At 35.2% G+C, this 21,223-nt stretch overlaps 2 pseudogenes; both read left to right on the top strand.

Annotated features, from left to right (window-relative positions):
• The first annotated feature begins 3,789 nt into the window (after positions 1-3,789).
• Positions 3,790-4,661, top strand: LOC103551481 (olfactory receptor 6C2-like; annotated as a pseudogene).
• Positions 4,662-19,054: 14,393 nt separating this feature from the next.
• On the top strand, positions 19,055-20,020 carry LOC103551512 (olfactory receptor 6C2-like; annotated as a pseudogene).
• The last annotated feature ends 1,203 nt before the right edge of the window (positions 20,021-21,223 follow it).

Below are 21,223 nucleotides of genomic sequence, written 5' to 3'. Positions count from 1 at the left end.
ATTTATCATGAGGTATTAAAAAGAGTCCACTTATTGTGTGTAAATCTTACTTCAATAAATCTGCAACCAGGCTTGACCCATATTAGTCCGTGAATGAATGAAGGTAATAATTGTTTAAAGGAAAAGAAGATATACATTCTTGACTTGAGCGTCTGCACAGAGACACTCTTGTACACTTGACTTGAGGAACACATTATCTCTCATAATAATGCTAGTATGTCAGAGTTCTAAATATGAATATCAGCATGTTAAAGAAATTTCACTTCTATCAATTGTTCTGACAATGTATAAAAATATTTTCACAAAGGTTATGCTTGTAATATTTTGTAATTATAAAAAATGTAGGGACCTGCTCAGTGGCACAGCAGTTAAGTATGCACATTCCACTTCATGGCCCGGGGTTCGCCAGTTGGGATCCCGGGTGTGGACCTGCACACTGCTTATCAAGCCATGTTGTGGCAGGCATCCCACATAGAAAGTAGAGGAGGATGGGCATGGATGTTAGCTCAGGGCCGGTCTTCCTCAGCAAAAAGAGGAGAATTGGCAGCGGATGTTAGCTTGGGGCTAATCTTCCTCAAAAAAAAAAATATGAAAGAAGCTAAATGATTTAAGATAAGTAGAAACAGCACAATTTTCCATAAAGTGATATTTAACAATGGTGAAACTTTGGAAACAGCATACATTTACAACATTGATAAATTTGGGGTTAAACTCTGGTGATTAAATGAATACAGTGGACTGAAATTAAATAGGTTTAAAATGATGCAAATCAATAATTATTGAAATATAAGGAAGTTCACACGTGTCAAGGAGTAGAATAGCTGTGACCATCTGTATATCCCAATTCGAAGTAATTTTCATTTAATATGCATGCATTTGTAATTATTACATGTGACATACATGGATATATTTGCAGGAGGAAAAGTGGGCAAGGATATGCTTCAAAATATTACCTCTTGTTATCTCTATTTTGTCTTTTTCTTCAGTTCAGTTTTCTCGTTGCACATATAAGGAAAAGTGGAGCGGGAGATCTATCATCTTTTAACCACCTTACATGATAAGAATTAGGTAAAAGAAGCTGGACTAGGTTTTGTTCTTAATTAGAGTAAATCTTGTCCTAACAGTCTCTTAACTGATTCTGCTGCTTTCCCCCTGTCTCTAAAGGCCGTGCTCCCACTGTTACTGTGTTAGATTTGTTTGTTTTTTACCCAAAGATCAGATGATTCAAGACGATTACACAGAAGACTCATTAGCAATTTTTGAATCTGGGTCACCAAGGACTCGTTTATAAATTTTGTTGTAGATTTGGCAAATAAAATAAACATCAAGCTTGAAATTGGAAAATCCTCTCTCTGAGCAAAATAGTTCAGAGCATCAACCCTTCCAAAGCTGCTAGAAGTTCCTTTGAACCTGCTTTTCTTTTCAATAATTAAAAGTTAAAAAAATATATATTTCCTACCCTGTGATAGCACCACACCTGTCGGGAAGAAGCTGATGCAACTGACTAAAGATCAAAATCTCAAGGAAATTCTGCATTCCTAAACTGCTGTTCCTGTGGGAGTGACCAGATTCAATCAGCAGTGACCAGATATTCTCATGCTAGTTTTTGACATCATATCCATTTTCAAGTTGCAGCTCTAAGAAGAGTTGTAAACAATTGATAGAGAAAGGCTAAGATTGACCGCCAGAGTGTAAGTATTATAATTTCTATCATTTCAGTTACATTTTCTTTTTTGAAACTTGGATCATATTTTCATCTAATCAATGAATCTCTCCTGACTGTACAAAATTTAGTAATGGAAGTCCTAACATGGGTATTAATTAAACATCGTATTTAAAGTGCATTAATCTTGGATAGTGTATAGTCATTGATAAGGTCTTTTTAAGCAAAAATAAATAAGAGGTCATCTAAAAGTGGCATAATTTGAATGTCATGATGTAGTAATACACCTCCCACATACAAATTCCTGGCAACTAAAAACTAAAACCAATGGTTGAGTATGTGCAATCCCAGCAAAATTGGACACTGGGGACAAGGATTGAACAGGGAAAGACGGAGCACAGGAGGGAGGATTATTCCAGATTGATAATCCATGTAAAGTGTTTATTTCAATAGCTAGCATATGGCAAAGATTCAGTTTGATTACTAAAAAAGACAGAGGAAGACACAGGATGAGAGTGTGGAAAATCAAGTGCCTCCTTTTGGACTTTTTGTGTTTGCAGTGCAGTTGGTTATATACGTGACTAAAGAGCAATCATTTTTGAGGATTAGGAGTTCAAGGAAATACCCAAAGAGAGTGCGTATGTTCAGAAGTAAAATTTATGGGTACAAACTTGTAATGAGTAGTAAAACTGAGCCATTGAGACCTGAGGCACAGTGTAATGAATATAGACACTAATATTGTAACTATGTAATGTGATAAATATCACTAAATTGGCAATCATATTGCAATATATAAATGTATCAAAGTAACGTCCTGTACACCTTAAACCTACACATTGTTACATGTCAAATTTATGCAATAAAAAAAAATTTTAAAAAGCAGTATTAAGAACTATGAACATAAGAGAGACCTGTAAAAAAAGAAATGTCTACAAATTAAAAAGCAAAAAGATGGTAGGTAAAACATGTACATGGTATTAATGTAAGTTATGCAAGAATGCTATGACTATTGCAGATTAAAAGTACACATTGTACTTAGAAAGTTCCTAAACTTTAAGAGCAAAAGGGAAGTATTTGATAAACTTTGGCATAAATTATTTCATTAGATTCATGGACACAAACATGATTACAACATATTGATGATTGAATGTATGGTAACTAAAATGAAAATCGTTATGTACTCTAGACAGTAAGTTATTTAATTTTTCAATATATGAAGGATAATATTTTTATTTCCATTTTATAGATGACAAAACTGAGTCACAGTAAAAGCAAGCCATGCTTAAAGAAGGTGCTTAATAGTTTAATCTGACATTTTTTGCAGTTACTGCTGTTGATAACAGCAGTTTGGAATGTGTTTCAACCTTAACAAAACAGATTGAAAACTAAGAAAAATTGTAATGATTTTTCACATCACTATGTATTTTATGCTCAACACATATCATCATTCTATGCAATAAAGTTGTCATCAAAACTTTCCCCGTCTTCTGTACCACAGTAGGAATTGAATGTAATTTTAAACAGAAAATTATGAGAGAGATAACTAGGGGAATGAGTGAGTAAGGAAGTTGTTTAAAGAAAACCCAAACTTTTAACATTATATTCAGAGTTCAACATCTTCGGTAATGACTGTGGAGAGCCTTTATGGGGGCCTTAAACCATCTGTGATACATTTGTACTTTAGCGACAACAAAACTTCAAGAAAACACATAAAGGGGATACTGAAAGTTTAAGATTCAGCTTTAGGATTCAGTCTGTGAACAGGAAAGAACTCTTGATTTCACAAAACATTAGCAGTCAAATCTAATGGGAAGGGAAAATCAAATCCAAGGTGCAGACAAAATGAAACATAAATTGGGAATAACGTGATGAGAAGGAAGCACTCATCATATTTTGGAGTATTGCATAGATAAAGCAATTGTAATTTTTTTTATATCTCCCCTGAAATGACCAAAGATATTCCACTGTGGAACCTAGGATACCAGTGTATTGATAATATTTGTAAACAAATTTTTTAAGTGAATATGTTTGCTTGCAGAGTTTTCCCCTCTACTAATTACCACTGTATCCATTTCAAATATCTCTGAATTTTAAATGCAGATTCAGCAGAAGTCAGAAGTTCAGTGATGAGAAACCACACAATAACAACTTTTATCCTGCTAGGACTGACTGATGATCCACAGCTGAAGGTTGTGATTTTTATCTTTCTTTTTCTCAGCTACGTGTTGAGTGTAACTGGGAACCTGACAATCATTTCCCTCACTTTCGTAGATTCTCACCTTAAAACTGCCATGTACTTTTTCCTACAAAATTTCTCCTTCTTAGAAATCTCATTTACATCTGCTTGTATTCCCAAATATTTGTACAGCATAGCAACAGGTGACAAGACAATCACATATGACAATTGTGCTATACAAATTTTTTTTACTGATCTTTTTGCGTGTAACAGAATTTTTTCTCTTGGTCACCATTTCTTATGATCGATATGTAGCCATCTGTAAACCCTTACATTACGTGACCATTATGAACCACAGGGTCTGTAGAAGACTCATCCTTTGGTGCTGGACAGCTGGCTTGCTCATCATACTGCCCCCTCTTAGCCTGGGCCTAACTCTGAAATTCTGTGATTCTAACGTTATTGACCATTTTGTCTGTGATGCATCCCCACTCCTAAAGATCGCATGCTCAGAAACATGGCTCATAGAGCAGATGGTCATAATCTGTGCTGTGTTGACCTTTATCATGACCCTCATATGTGTAATTCTATCCTACATGTACATCATCAAGACCATTCTACAATTCCCTTCTGCCCAGCAAAGAAAGAAGGCATTTTCTACCTTCAGCAGAGGAATCAGCAGCTATTAATAAGGGTATGGCAGTCCTCATTACTTCCATTGCTCCCATGCTGAACCCCTTCATTTACTCCTTGAGAAACAAGCAAGTAAAACAAGCCTTCAATGACTTAATCAAAAGAACTGCACTGTTCTTAAAAAAGTAAGAGAATTTACTAATGTAGAGGAATCACATTTTCATAAAAAGATCATTAGTTCCTAAGCATGTATCTTTAAGCGTCTAAGTCATTCCTTTCTTGACAAGGAAGCTATTTCACGAAGCTCTATTAATAAAGGAAATATAATACATTTCTAGGAAACAAAAGAATCACTTCACATTTTAACAAGTCTTTACAAAACTGCCAACAAAAACAAAATAAGTAAAATCAACAAGTTCATTGTATATATTGGGTAGAGTATTTGTGCTTATTGTCTTTCTCTATTCTAGCTTTCAAGAGCGTTTTTGATGCCAAGCACCATCTCAGGCACTGGAAGTAGGAATAGAAAACTGTCAATGCCTTACATTTTAGAAGGAAGACGTGACAGTGTGTTAAAGGAAATGTAAACATCACAAACAACAAAAACAACAGGAATATGTTAAAGTAAAAAAAAAAGAGAAATTGTTACAAATGATTGTCTTAATATAGGAGCTGAATCATAAAATGTAGGCTCCTACAATTTTGAATACTCTAAAAATCACAGAAATCACTATTGAATGAAAATATAAATGTTGTGACCACTAGCATAACTAACTTTCCTTAAAAAAAGAGTTGTGCTTTTAAATATAGATAAACTAATCTAAATAATGGGAATCTGAAGAGTTGAGCAATGCTGCTTCCCAGAGCAACACTCAGTACTGAGCCGGCAGGAAGGGCAGCACAGTAAAATAGTTCAGGGACTTTGGGAAGCTCTTTCTAATGCAGGCAAAGCTTTTGACAACTCATTGTATGGACTGCTCCGCAGATTGACTTCGTTTCACTCTGCAACAAAAGCTCTGACTCTCTGGTGACATTGTTTCCACATCATTTTTGCACCTCTTCCCAAATTTCTCACATTTCCTTAATTGGCCTAGTCCATGACCTCACTCCCAGACTGACAATACTAAGTATTATATTCTCCTTGTCCTGAATCCCTGAACTGACAAACTTTGGGTGTTTCCAAATAGAGATCAGTGGACTTAGAGACTACTAAATTTTTAGAAATATTCAGTTTCCAGAAATTCAGATTGCAATAATACCTCTCACCTGTCTTGAGACCCGGAGCTGGAGGAGGCCTGCATTGCAGGAATAAAAGTTTCCTGCTGCTGATGCCCACTAAGAGCTTGCCTGAGGACCCAACTGAGAAGTGACCACTCCTACACGGCTTGTTCCAAGATGCCTGCTGTTTTCAGCCCTGGGGGTAATAACAAGCAGTCTCCTAAATTCCCTGAAATGTCCAAAAATGTTTAAAAAATCTCAATGTCAACAACAAATATGTATGAGTGCTTCCTCTGTGCCAGGCCACGTGTTAGTCACCTCATTTCTCTTCATTTTAAACTTTCATACATAGAGAAAATTTCATGATGCACACTGCTGTATCCGTCACATTGTCAACAAAGTATCGATTTATAGCCAAACTTGTGTCACTTACAAACTGGTCCAATCATCCCAAATTCCATTTGATTATTTGAAACAGATACATATATTATTTAATCTATAATATTTGAGTATGCATCTCTAAAAACAAATACTTTTTTAAAATATTAAGGTATAACTTATAGTAAGGAACAGAATTCAATGTATAGAGGTTGATGAATTTTTATAACTGTACTCAAGTATCACACATATGCAGATATAGCATATTTTCAGCATCCTAGAAATCTCTTTCATGCCTCTCTAGATGAATATCTTCCTAGTATTTGCTGTGCTGATTTATAATGCCACAGATTAGTTTTATATATTCATTACTTTCATATGAATAGAAATACACAGTGTGTACAATTTTGGGTCTGGTTTTTTCGCTCAGTATTATGTCTGTGATAATTGTCCAGGTTATTATGTTAGCAATAGTTTATTCTTTTAATTTGTAATTTATAGTCAATTCTATAAATATAGTACCATTAATTTAATCATTTCCTGTTACTGAGTATTTGGGCTGTTTCCATATGAGACTATTATAGATAAAACTGTTGAAAATATTCTTGTAGATGTTTTTAAGCAGACATATACTCTATTATTTTTAAAATGTAGAATTAGAAGTGGAATTCATAGGCTATATGGTGGCCATTTTTAACTTAGTTGACAATGTCAAATAATTCTTGTAAACAGTGTGCCAATATTCTTCTCTCAGCAATGTTATAATTGCTCCGTATTCTTGCCAACATGTAACTTTGTCAAACCTATTAATTTCTGCCATCTTATGACTAATGATGTTGAAACTTTACTATATGCTTTCTATGTATTGGGCATCCTATTTTGTGAAGTACCTATTCAAATAATTTGTCCTTTTTAGTAGAGTTATTTCTTTTTTAAATTTAATTTTAGGAATTTTATGAATTTTTTATATATTAATCCTTTGTCAGAAGTATGTTTTGAAGCTATTTATCCTCTACCTGTGTCTTACCTTTTCATATTCTTCATGATGACTTTGGAAAATGAAAGTTCTTAATCTTAATGAAGTCCAATTCATCATTTAATTTTTATTTGCTGATAGGGCTCTGGTTTTTGTTTCAGAAATCTTTGCTTAACTCACTATCATGAAAGTAGGTAATTATGTCCTGTAAGTTTCACTCACAGACATTACAAACTGAGGTTGATGGCCTTGAAGTTGCCTTTGTCTATGGTTTGAGACAGGGGACAATGTTTATTTTTTCCATGTGAATATTCAAATAATCCAGCATATTTATTAAAAAGATTGCCTTTTTCTCCTTGCATTCAGTGGCAACCTTATCATCATAAATTGTTGCTACATAAGTGAATCTTTTTCAGGTTTCATCATTTAATTCCCTTCATAGATTTATCTTTGCATCAATGCAATGCTGTTTTATTTCTAGTAGCTTTATCACATCTTTTCATGTTGAGCAGTGTAATTCAAACAACTTTGTTTTACTTCCTCAAGCTAGCATTGGTCCTCTCGTCCGTTTATTTTTTGTAAAACTCTAAAAACTTTGGCATTTCTGCAAACAAGCGAAAAATTCTCTTCAGCTGTTTTAAGATTGCATTGAACTTAGAAGCCAATTTAGGGAAAATTAAGGTCTATATGACATTGAGAGTTCTAATCCATTAAAATATGGTATAGACCACTACCATTTGTGTCTTGCTTAATTACTTTCAAAAATATTTCAGTTTTAGGGCTGGCCCTGTGGCTGGGTGCTTAAAGTTCCATGTGTTCCACTTCAGTGGCCCAGGTTCACAGGTTTGTATCCTACATGCGGATCTATTCCGCCCATCAGGCATGCAGTGGAGGCATCTCACATACAAAGTAGAGGAAGATTGGCACAGGGATTAGCTCAGGGAAAACATTCCTCACACACATACGCACATCTTTAAAAACAAAAAAATTTCAGAGTTTTAAGTGTATAAAGGAACCTCCATAATGTTACCTGTGGACATCTCAGCCAAAACCCTATAGGCTGAAGAGAATGACTCAATATATTTAAAGTGCTGGAAACAAAAAACCGACAGCCAAGAATACTCTAGCCAGTGAAGTTATCATTCAGAATGGAAGGAGAGATAAAGAGTTTCCCAGATAATCACAAATTAAAGGAGTTTATCACCAAGAAACCAGTTCTACAAGAAATGCTGAAGGGACTTATTTAAATGGGAAAAAGAAGCCCACAAATATGAATAAGAAAATTATCAAAAAGAAAACAAAACAGGCAATAAAATCACTAGTAAAGGCAAGAACACAATTAAGATAGCAGATCAACCACCTGTGAAGATAATATGAAGGTTAAAAGACAAAAGTACTAAAATTACTTATTTCGATGATAAGAGGAGAATGGATAGACACATATCTAATAAGAGATTAGATATGATTTTAAAAACAAAAAACATGGGAGGAGGGGAGTAAAAGAGTAGAACTTTTAGAAAGAGGTCAAGCTAAAGAGAACATCAACTCACTATAGATTGCTATATACACAGAATATTATATATGAACTTTGTGGTAATCACAAACCAGAAACCTATAATAAATAAACAAATCAGTAAGAGAAAAGAAATCAAACATATTACTAAAGAAAACCATCAAACCACAAGGGAAGAGAGCAAGAGAAGAAGAAAGGAACAGAGAAGAACTACTTAAACACCCAGGAAAAAGTAACAAAATGGAAATAAATGCATATTTATCAATAGCTACTTTAAATGTCAGTAGACTAAATGCTCCAATCAAAAGGCGTATTGTGGACGACTGGATAAAAAACCAAGACCCATATATATGCTACATACAAGAGACACACCTCAGACCTAAAGACTCTAACAAACTGAAAGTAAAGAGATGCGAAAAGATGCTCCATGCAAATAGCAAAGAAAAGAAAGCTGGGGTGATAATACTTATACCAGACAAAATAGAGTTTAAAACAAAAACTGTAAGAGACAAAGAAGGACACTACATAATGATAAAGAGAACAATCTAGAAAGAGGATATAGCACTTGTAAATATCTACCCACCCAACATAGGAGCACCTAAATTTACAAAGCAATTACCAAGAAACATAAAAGGAGAAAAAGACAACAATACAATAACAGTAGGGGACTTTAACACTCCATTACACCAATGGATAGATCATCCAGACAGAAGATCCATAAGGAAACATTGGCCTTAAATGACAATTTAGAACAGATGGACTTGTAGATATATATAGAACACTCAGAATACACATTCTTTTCAAATGCTCATGGAACATTCCCCAGGACTGATCACATATTAGACCACAAAACAAGTCTCAGTAACTTTAAGAAGATCTAAATAATACTAAGCATCTTTTCTGACCACCAAGGTATGAAACTAGAAGTCAACTACAGGAAGACAACCAGAAAAGCCACAAATACGTGGAGATTACACAAAATGCTGCTGATTAATAATTGAGTCAATGAAGAACTCAAAGGAGAAATCAAAAAATACCTAGAGATAAATGTAAATGAAAATATGACATGCCAAAATCTATGCGATACAGCAAAAGAGGTTCTAAGGGGGAAATTTATAGCAATTCAGACCTAACTCAACAAACAAGAAAAATCCCAAATAAACAACCTAACAGCACACCTAAAGGAACTGAAAAAGATGAACAAACAAAGCCCCAAATCAGTAGAAGGAAGGAAATAATAAAAATCAGAGCAAATATAAATGAAATAGAGACTACAAAAAATAGAAAAAATCAATGAAACCAAGAGCTGGTTCTTTGAAAAGAAAAACAAAATTGACAAAGCTTTAGCTAGAGTCACCAAGAATAAAAGAAAAAGGCTCAAACAAATAAAATCAAAAATGAAAGATGAGAAGTTATAACGGACACCCCAGAGATGCAAAAGATTATAGGAGAATACTTTGAAAAGCTATACACCAACAAAGTGGAAAATCTGGAAGAAATGGATAAATTCTTAAAATCATACAACCTTCCAAAACTGGATCAAGACGAAGTAGAGAATTTGAATAGACCAATCATCAGTAAGGAAATAGAAACAGTAATCAAAAACTTCCCAAAAAATAAATGTCCAGGAGCAGAGATCTTCCCTGGTGAATTCTGCCAAACAAAGAAGACTTAATATCTATCCTTCTCGAAATCTTCCAAAAGATTGAAGAGGAAGGGAATCTACTTAACTCTTTCTACGAAGTCAACATTACCCTGATACCAAAACCAGACAAGGACAACACAAAAAAAGAAAATTACAGGCCGATATCACTGATGAACATCAATGCAAAAATCCTCAACAAAATACTAGCAAATAAAATACAACAATACATTAAAAAGCTCATACACCATAATCAAGTGGGATTTATCCCAGAGATGCAGGGATGGTTCAATATCTGCAAATCAATGAACGTGATACACCACATTACAAAATGAAGGATAAAAATGACAGGATCCTCTCAATAGATGCAGAGAAAGCATTTGATAAGATACAGCATCCATTTTTGATAAAAACTCTAAGTAAAACGGGTATAAAGGAAAATACCTCAACATAATAAAGGCCGTATTTGACAAACCCAGAGGTAATGTCATTCTCTATGGAGAAAAACTAAAAGCTATCCCTCTAAGAACAGGAACCAGACAAGAATGCCTACATTCACTGCTCTTATTTAACATAGTATTGGAAGTCTTAGCCAGAGCAATCAGGCAAGGAAACAAAACAAAAGGGATGCAAATAGGAAAGGACAAGGTGAAACTGTCACTATTTGCAGACAACATGATTTTATACATGGAAAACTCTAAAGAATCTACTAAAAAGCTTTTAGAAATAATAGATGATCTAAAGAATCTACTAAAAAGCTTTTAGAAATAATAGATGAATATAGTCAGGTTGCAGCATACAAAATCAACATACAAAAATCAGTTGTGTTTCTTTACACTAACAACAAAGTAGCAGAAAGTGAAATTAAGAACACAATCACAGGGGCCAGCCAGGTGGTGCAGCAGTTAAGTGCACACGTTCCACTTCAGCAGCCCGGGGTTTGCCGGTTTGGATCCCGGGTGTGGTCATGGCACCGTTTGGCGTGCCATGCTGTGGTAGGCATCCCACATATAAAGTAGAGGAAGATGGGCATGGATGTTAGCTCAGGGTCAGTCTTTCTCAGCAAAAAGAGGAGGATTGGCAGTAGTTAGCTCAGAGCTAGTCTTCCTCAAAAAAAAAGAAAAGAAAACAAAAAAGGATACAATCCCACGTACAACTGCAGCAAAAAGAATGAAATACCTAGGAATAAACTTAAACAAAGAGGTTAAAGATCTGTGCACTGAACACTATAAAACATTGTTGAAAGAAATTGAAGAAGACACAAAGAAATGGAAAGATATTCCATGGTGTTGGATTGGAAAAATTATCATAGTTAAAATGTCTGTACTTCCTAAAGCAATCTAGAGAGTCAATGCAAATGCAATCTCTATCAAAGTTCCAACAACATTTTTCACAGAAATAGAGCAAAGAATCTTAAAATTTATATGTAAGAACACCACACCCCAAATAGCCAAAGGAATCCCGAGAAAAAAGAGCAAGACTGGAGGTGTCATTCTCCATGATTTCAAAATATACTACAAAGCTATAGTTAACAAAACAGCCTGGTACTGGCACAAAAACAGACACACAGAGCAATGGAACAGAATCGAGATCCCAGAAATAAACCCACACATATATGGACAACTAATTTTTGACAAGGGAGCCAAGAATGTACAATGGAGAAAGGAAAGTCTCTTCAATAAACGGTGTTGGGAAAACTGAACAACCACATGCAAAAGAATGAAAGTAGACCATTATCTTACACTATGCACAAAAATCAACTCAAAATGGATTAAAGACTTGAATGTAAATGCTGAAACCATGAAAATTCTAGAAGAAAACATAGGCACTACACTATTTGACATCATTCTTATCAGCATTTTTTCAAATACCATGTCTGACTGGGCCAGGGAAATGATAGAAAAAATAAACAAATGTGACTACATCGAACTATAAAGTTTCTGCACAGCAAAGGAAACCATCAACAAAACAAAAGACAACCTAACAACTAGGTGAAGATATTTGCAAACCATATATCAGATAAGGGGTTAATATCCAAAATATACAAAGAACTCATACATCTCAACAGCAACAAAAAAACAACCCAATTAAAATATGGGCAAAAGGGGCCAGCCCTGTGGCCGAGTTTTTAAGTTTGCATGCTCCGCTTTGGCCACCCAGGTTTTTGCCACTTGAGATCCTGGGCGTAGACGTGGCCTCACTCATTAGCCCATGCTGAGGTGGCGTCTCACATAGCGCCACAAGAAGGATCTACGACTAGAATATACAACTAAGTACTGAGAGGCTTTGGCGAGAAGAAGAAGAAAAAAAAGATTGGCAACAGATGTTAGCTCAGGTGCCAATCTTAAAAAAAAAAGGGGGGAGCAAAAGATATGAACAGACATTTTTCTAAGGAAAATATATAGAAGGCCAAAAAGTACATGAAAAAATCTTCAACATCATTAGCTATTAGGGAAATGCAAATCAAAACTGCAAGGAGATATCACCTCACTCCAGTCAGAATGAGTAAGATTAAAAAGACAGGAAACCATATGTGTTGGAGAGGGTGTGGAGAGAAGGGAACACTTATACACTGCTGGTGGGAGTGCAATCTGGTGCAGCCACTATGGAAAACAGCATGGAGTTTCCTCAGAAAATTAAGAACACATCTACCATATGATCCTGCTATTCCACTACTGGGTATTTATCCAAAGAACTTGAAAACACAAAGGCATAAAGATACATGAACCCATATGTTCATTGCAGCATTATTCACAATAGCCAAGACTTAGAAGGAACCTAGGTGCCCATCAAGGGATGAATGGATAAAGAAGATGCGGTATATATACGCAATGGAATACTACTCAGCCATAAGAATTGATGAAATCCAGCCATTTGTGACAACATGGATGGACCTTGAGGGTATTATGCTGAGTGAAATAAGCCATAGGGAGAAATTCAAATACCATATGATCTCACTCATAAGTGGAAGATAAAAGCATTGACAAACAAACACATAGCAACAGAGATTGGATTAGTGATTGCCAGAGAGGAAAGGTGGAGGCAGGAGGGAGAAAGGGGTGATTAGGTACATGTGTGTGGTGATGGATTGTAATTAGTCTTTGGGTGGTGAACATGATGTAATCTACACAGAATTCGAAATTTATTACAATGTACACCTGAAATTTATATAATGTTGTAAACCAATGTGACTGCAATAAAAATAAAGAAGGAAAATTAAAAAGAAAACAAAACAAACAGCAAAGAAAGAAAATATATCTTTACATGAATTATAAGGAAACTATCTACATGAATCCATATATGAGCACATCATAGGAAGTGCTGAAAAGGGAAGATGGAAATATAATTATTATTTTTTCACTATTCATATGTTTATTTAGAATGTTAAAAAGAATTGTCACTTTCTTTGAGTTTCCTAACATTTTCCTGTTTTCTTATCTCTTTTAATGTCTAAGAATAAGTGCCGGTAGGATAGAGTTGTGATCATTCAGCTTCCACAGATGAGAAGGAAGAGATGCAGGAAAGGCGTACTACTTCTTGGCTGCCTGTTTTTTACTGTTGTATCTTGACCCGTGTCTGTTGCTAATGATGCATCTTTGTGTCTCTAAGGACACTGTCACCACACCTGTGTCTTCCAGAAATTTTGCCTGAGTTCATTACAAAGTGGACTCATTAGTGACGTTTGAACCCAGGTCACCAAGGACCCACTTATTTTTTATTTAGTTTCAGGTTTAGCAAATAAACCAAATATATATATCTTAATAGTGTAAAAGTCTTTTACTCTATCCATAGAAGTCAGAATATCGATTTCAAGGCAAGATGGGGAAATAGTTGAACATTTTACCTCCAACCAAGAGGTAGCTAGAAACTATTTCCTGGGCATCAAGGGGACCAAAGTTCTTGGTTTGAAAATCTCATTGTGTTGAAAATGAAAAAACTCAGAGTTGTAGGCCCTCCCAGAGCACCAGTCAGGGTAAGCGGAATCACAAGCTGAGAACCAAGTAGATCCCACACAAACCTTTTCTAATAGATCCTCTTCATCAAATTAGCCTTTAGGACGCTTGTTAAAGAGTCAGGTAAAGCTATTATTAACTCTCAAAAGAACAAGTACAGTGGGGCTGGCCCCGTGGCCGAGCGGTTAAGTTCGCACGCTCTGCTGCAGGCGGCCCAGTGTTTCGTCGGTTCGAATCCTGGGCGCGGACATGGCACTGCTCATCAGACCACGCTGAGGCAGCGTCCCACATGCCACAACTAGAGGAATACACAACTATGTACCGGGGGGCTTTGGGGAGAAAAAGGAAAAAATAAAATCTTTAAAAAAAAAAAAAAAAGAGTAAGTACAGTGGCCATTTCATCCACTTTCAACTTTGGTACATCTATATGTCATTTTTCTCTGAGAAGCAAATTTGATATGATTTACCCAAATCAGATGTAACTAATATTTGAATTATTATATAAAGATCTACAGAACTTTCTGAGTTGTATTTTTTGAATGCTGGTTGTATAGTTTACATAAAGGCACTGTGAATTTATATGCAGTGAGAACTTATCTCTGCCACACTCTCACTTTCCTCTTTAAAAAGAAAAAAAAATTTCTCTACTTTAAAATCACCTGATATGACAACTCAAGTGATAATGTTGACAAAATTAGTTCTCCTTGTACTTTTTATTTTTATTTTTTTTATTTTTCCTTTTTTCTCCCAAAGCCCCTCGGGTACATAGTTGCGTATTTTTAGTTGTGGGTCCTTCTAGTTGTGGCATGTGGGATGCGGCCTCAGCATGGCCTGACGAGCAGTGCCATGTCCGCATCCAGGATTCGAACCAGTGAAACCCTGGGCGGCTGAAGCAGGGCACATGGACTTAACCACTTGGCCACAGGGATGGCCCCTCTCCTTGTACACTTTTAAAATAAAAAAATCTTTGAAAGATGCAAACTACTTTCTTAAAATTTACCTCTTAAAAACTAGGATTATTGGGGCCATCGTGGTGGTGCAGCGGTTAAGCGCACACATTTCCCTTCAGCTGCCTGGGGTTCGCAGATTCTATCCCAGGTGCAGACATGGCACTGCTTGGCAAGCCGTGCTGTGGTAGGTTCCCACATATAAAGTAGAGGAAGATGGGTATGGATGTTAGCTCAGGGCCAGGCTTCCTCAGCAAAAAGGTGGAGATTAGCAGCAGTTAGCTCAGGGCTAGTCTTCCTCAAAAAAAAAAAAGAACTAAAGTTAAAAAAAAAAAAAACTAGGATTATTAACGAATGGAATAAGTGAAGAATATTTTGGAACAAGGGCTACCACCCAGAGGGTGCAGGAAAGAGTGTGTTACCATGGATAGCCCCAGGAGCCACTGGATTGAGGAGTAATGAATTAAGGAAGGTATAAAGACTGACAGGAGTATCCTTTGCTTTAATTAAAATTATCTATTTTGGTTATTATGGCATGTCCCTACAGTTCCTAGGAACATCAATGTTCTTCAAAAAATCATTTTTGTCTTTCCTTTCCAATGATGGTGACAGTAACCTTGGGGTTTAGCTGTAGTAACTGGTCATACAGTGAGAGATGATCCTGCCCTAATCTCTGAAGAAAGTGAATATTTTAGAGGAATAAACCAGATAAGAAGCTAACTGAGTTTTGCTAAGAAATTGAAAAGCAAAGTGTTTCCCTTTCATTTATGAAAAAGACACTCAAATCCTGGAGATACCAGTTCAGAACTAAAAGCTATTTGTGCATGTTAGTAGGACTAAGTGTGCTAGCCAAGGAAAAACTGCAGAATGACTATTAAGCCAAAGCAAGAAGAATTCTTAAATTCTGGTTTTCAAATGTTGTGAGAATATACATTGAAGAGACACAAATGGAAAATTTAGGGGAAAAATATTTATCTGCAGAAGACAAGAATGAAAGCCTTAAGTATAGACCGAACAGGTGACTATTCCATGTGTAAAGTGCTAAGTGAGTTAAGAGCCAACGGCCCCAAAACCTGTAACAAATAAAAGTGTCAATAATCTGGAAAAAAGAGGCATGAAATATTGCAGCAATTTCAGTGTGGATACAATTACACAGTCACACAGTGATATGAAGGAAAACGTGATACAAAGTTTATAATGATATCTTGGTAAATGTAGACAAAAGTTCTAAAACAGATACTTCCTCTTTCCTTGAAATTTTATTTCCAGGAATTATTATGAAATCATGCAATAGTTTTTATTAAAAGATGCTTTTTTCAGGCATTTTCGCAATTGTAGAAAACAAGAAGATATATAAAAGTGTGTTGGAAATTGATTTAAAACTTGTGATACATTCATAAAACTATTTCAATATACATCAAATTTGTAAATAATGACAATTTTAAAAAATAAAGAGGGATTCAAAAACTGAAGTTATACAAATACATTGGGTTGAAACTAAATGGAATTAAATTAAATACATTTATCTTATATAGATGTAAAATATTTATAATATATTTTAAGGTGAATAACATGTGAAAAATTATGTATTCAGATGTGCAAATTCCTTGACCTCTAGTTTTAAATCTGACTCACACTTTCCTCAAGAAACAAAAATAGCCACCAACAAACATACAAGTACTTATATACTTGACAGCTAAAGCAAAGAAGAGATGCCAGTTAACAGTTTGGCCAGCGTGGAAGGTAATAACATAAGGAAAGAGGGTGAGAGTTTCCTGGTATGCATGACTTTATCCACTAGCAAAACTGCTGTTTCAAGTCCAAAAAAAAAAGAAAAACTTCTCAATGTTAAACACAGGAATATATATAAAATTTAAATAATTAAAATCAGTGACAAAGCACTTTCAAGATTAAACCCAAATAGGACAGAAGATAGGTTTGAACATGTAAGCAAATGAGTAAGATTTATAGGTATTTTTACAACATGTCTTACCATTGACTCTAAATCTAAGATTGTTAGTTTTGGTAGCTATCCCAGTAAAAAACGCAACAGTCTCTGATTTCAACAAATTTACTTTCTCAGATTAAGTGCTGAGACAGAAGTAACAATTATCTGTTATGGGGACAGAAATGAGGAGCAGTTAACACGGACAAGTGAGTTTTAGATGACTTTCCAGTAGAAGTGATGCTCAAAGTGAAAATCACAAACAAACAGTTTTATCGGTCATTTGGGAGACCGGGAAGGAAGGATGGGATGTGGAAGGAGGGAGATAGGAAGAGAGATTTTTTTTTATTTCCCAGATAGATAACCCATGTGAATTGTTTACTACAAGACTTATCACATGGTAAATTCTCAACAAATACAATTTATTCTTTTTATTGTAAGGAACGTAAAGTAGAAAGAAGAGGATAATGGTTACACAAAGCATAAGTCCCATTTAGGATTTTGTAGTTTTGAGCTCATATCACATGAATTATCTGTGGGAATCCAGAAAATAACAGCTGACATATATGAAGCACACACCATGCATCAGATTTCATTGTAAATATATTACTTCTTCTTATGATTTTAAGTATATATGGTAGATCCTATGGTTATCTCCATTTTATAGATTAAACAACTGAAGACCTGAGAGATTGGGAAGTTTGCCCAAGGTCAAACAGATGTTGGCTGGGAAAGCCAGCTGTAGAATGATAGAGATCTCGCTACAGAAGGTCTGCTCTTAACATGGTGCTGCCACCCCAGCTAAGACTGAGTGAGAGAGTAAAGCCAGGTGCATGGAGAGGATATTTAGCACTTTAAATTCGATTCTGTACTTAGTCGTGGTGATAACATGGTGCGAAAGCGTTTTCCATGCTTAACTGAACAGATTGAAAGCATAAAAGAAATACATGGGTTTTTCCAGCTGTATATTGTTAGGCCAAACGTTTCTTCACTTGTAGCAAATAAATTGTGCAGTGAAATATTCTCTGCCTTGTGTATCCAGTGGACACTGAGTGTCAATTACACATGTCCAGAGAAACAAAAGGAGAGTCAGAGGAGTAACCCAACAATGTGGAAGTTGCCCATTAAAACACAAAACAAAACCAAACGACATAAGCACATGCTTGGTCTTAGTGGCAAAATGTAAAATATAAGTTACAGATGGATCAACAAAGCCTGATGGAGCCCAGATTAGTTGTTACATATTTATGTTTTATCATGACTAATCCTTCAAGGAACAACAAAACAAATTATTACCTTTAAATGCTCACCTTTGAAATAAAGAAGAAACTTTAGATGTAAGACAAAAATCATAATTTTGTTAAAGCACAACACATTGTGGGTCAAGTCTAATCACATGAGAAAATCCAGGCTTGGGTATAGATTAAAACAGTGAAATAAAAGAGGAAAATGGTGGGGGGTCAGCCCACTGGCACGGCGCTTCAGTTGACACGTTCCTCTTCGGCTACCCAGGGTTCACCAGTTCAGATCCATGTGCAGACCTACACACTTGCTGGTCAAGCCATGCTGTGGCAGGCATCCCACATATAAAGCAGAGGAAGATGCGGGGGCATGGATGTTAGCTCAGGGCCAATGTTCCTCAGCAAAAAGAGGAGAGTTGGCAGCAGATGTTAGCTCAGGGCTAATCTTCCCCCCAAAATAAATTTAATTAATTAATTAATTAATTAAAATTTTAAAGAGAGGAAAATGGGATGGTAAAATAGTTTATTAAAATACATTTAAAGATCTGTCACAAAACTGCCAAAACAATAAAATGAGACAAAGAATTTAGCAGTCAAGCCCACCAGAATATTGGTAATATCAACTACTAGTTTATAGAAGAAACTACATTCTAATTAGTTTGCTGTCTCTGGTAGTCACTGTTTCGTGCTATCTGGCTTTGATAGCCTTCTATTCAAATAAAATATTTCTAAATTTTATGTGAAGTTGAATAAAACTCAGTAGTCAGTAATGAAAAACCACACAATAACAACCTTCATCCTGTTGGGGCTGACAGATGACCCTCAACTTCAAATTCCAGTTTTCATTTTTCTATTTCTCACTTACATGTTGAATATAACCGGAAATTTGACCATCATATGCCTCACTTACTGGACTCCTACCTTAACGAACCCGTGAACTTTTTCCTACAGAATTTTGAATTATTGCAACTTTCATTTACATCTGCTTGTATCCTTAGATATTTGTACAACATAGTAACAGGTGACGGGACAATTACATATAGTATGTGTTATTATAATTATAGTATGTGTTATAATAATACTTTTGATATTCAAGTGTTTTTTACTGATATCTTTGGAGTAACAGAATTTTTTCTCTTGGTCACCATGCCCTGTGACCGCTATGTGGCCATCTGCAAATCTCTGTGTTCTGTGACCATCATGAGCAGCAGAGTCTGCAGGAGGCTCTCCTCTGCTTTCAAATGTCTGGCTTGTTCATCACACTCCTGCACTTATTCTGTTCCTAAATTTGAAATTCTGCAACTCCAATGTCACTGATTACTTTTTCTGTGATGCATCTGCTATCTTGAAGATATGCTCAGACACGTGGCTCATAGAGCAGTTGGTTAATGTCTGTGCTGTGCTGACTTTCGTTGTGACCCTTATGTGTGTTGTTCTGTCTGACATTTACATCATCAAGACCCTTCTAAGATTCCCCTCTGCCCTGCAAAGGAAAAGGGGCTTTTCCACCTGTTCTTCTCACATGAGTGTGGTTTCCATCACCTATAGAAGCTGTATCTTCATCTGTATCAAACCTTCAACAAAGGAATCAGTGGCTATTAATAAGGGTGTGACTGTGCTAATGACATCCATCGCTCCCATGTTGAACCCATTCATTTACACTTTGAGAAACACACAAGTGAGACAAGCCTTCAGTAATTCCTTCAAAAGAATTGCACTCATCTCAAAGAAGTAAGAGAATGTTCACATCCAGAAATAAAATATCAAGCTAAGCGTAAACCACTAAGTTCTAAATCTGTTTGCCTCTTGTTGACCTGATCTCTATTCAGGTTAAATTTCTCAAACATTTATTTATTGAACCCAGAATGAACATCCTCCACTTCATGAATACTCCAGTAATCCTCCAAACAAATGCATTTCAGGCCAAGATTCCAATCAGAAGACTTGATAATAATTTTCTGGTCAATGTAAGCCTGATTTTACTTTAGTCTAGCAAAGAAAATTGAAATGAAGAAAAATAAAACAAGTGCAAATCAACCAGGGAAATAAATAGATTAGCATATATTTTCTTGGACTTTCAAGAAAATGATTTATTTAAAGTACTCTTCCAAACTAAATGTTACTGAAAATTTTAATTGATTAAATCAAAATTTATTGAGTTCTAAATCTTGGCAGGTCAAGTTCCAGGCATATATATTTTTTTAATTAACAATATGCTAAACGTAGTTAGCTTACTATTAATCCTATTAAAAAATCCTTTTAAATCCTTTTTAAAAAATTCCTAATTTTTTTAAAAAGCATCATTAGCAAGAAGTAACATGATATGATTTAAAAGTAAAGAAAACAAAAATAAATACATGTTCAAGTAAACATGTTTTAAATGAAAGCAGAATTTGATATCTAGGATTCTGGAGGTTATTCATAAAAACACACACACATTAAATGTTGAAATTTTAAAATTAAAAGATTCACAGATTATACAGAATAAATAACATCTTAAATAAATGTGAGGAAAAGCTCTTTTCTAAAAGGATATGAAATTATAAGTAGAATGTCAAAATGTATGTTGCAGTTGAGGAAACAAAGAAGTTGTTAAGATTGTCAAAAATATTCAATTGCTAAAATGGAACTTGAATATCCAAACTCAAAATCTTGCTATATTAAGAAATAAATTTTTATGTATTATGGGAAAAGAATTTTAAAAGAAATCAAGGAAACCAAGCTTGCAATATACAGGGATCTAAGATAATTGAAAAGGAAGTCCAAATTTAACATTATAATTAAATGATAGTTAATTTTTTCATTAAATAAATGGCTTATAGATTAAAAGACTAGAAAATGTTCATCAATTTTTTCAAGGGAGCTCATAAAACTACTAAATAAATTTTCATACTGGTAGGTGTTCTCCCTTCTTTCTGGGATGAAGGCATCCTGGCCA

This window comes from Equus przewalskii, chromosome 5 (genome assembly GCF_037783145.1).
Source record: "Equus przewalskii isolate Varuska chromosome 5, EquPr2, whole genome shotgun sequence".
NCBI classification, from domain to species: domain Eukaryota; kingdom Metazoa; phylum Chordata; class Mammalia; order Perissodactyla; family Equidae; genus Equus; species Equus przewalskii.
Note: the sequence above shows the minus strand (reverse complement) of the source record. Positions and strands in the feature narration are given on the sequence as shown.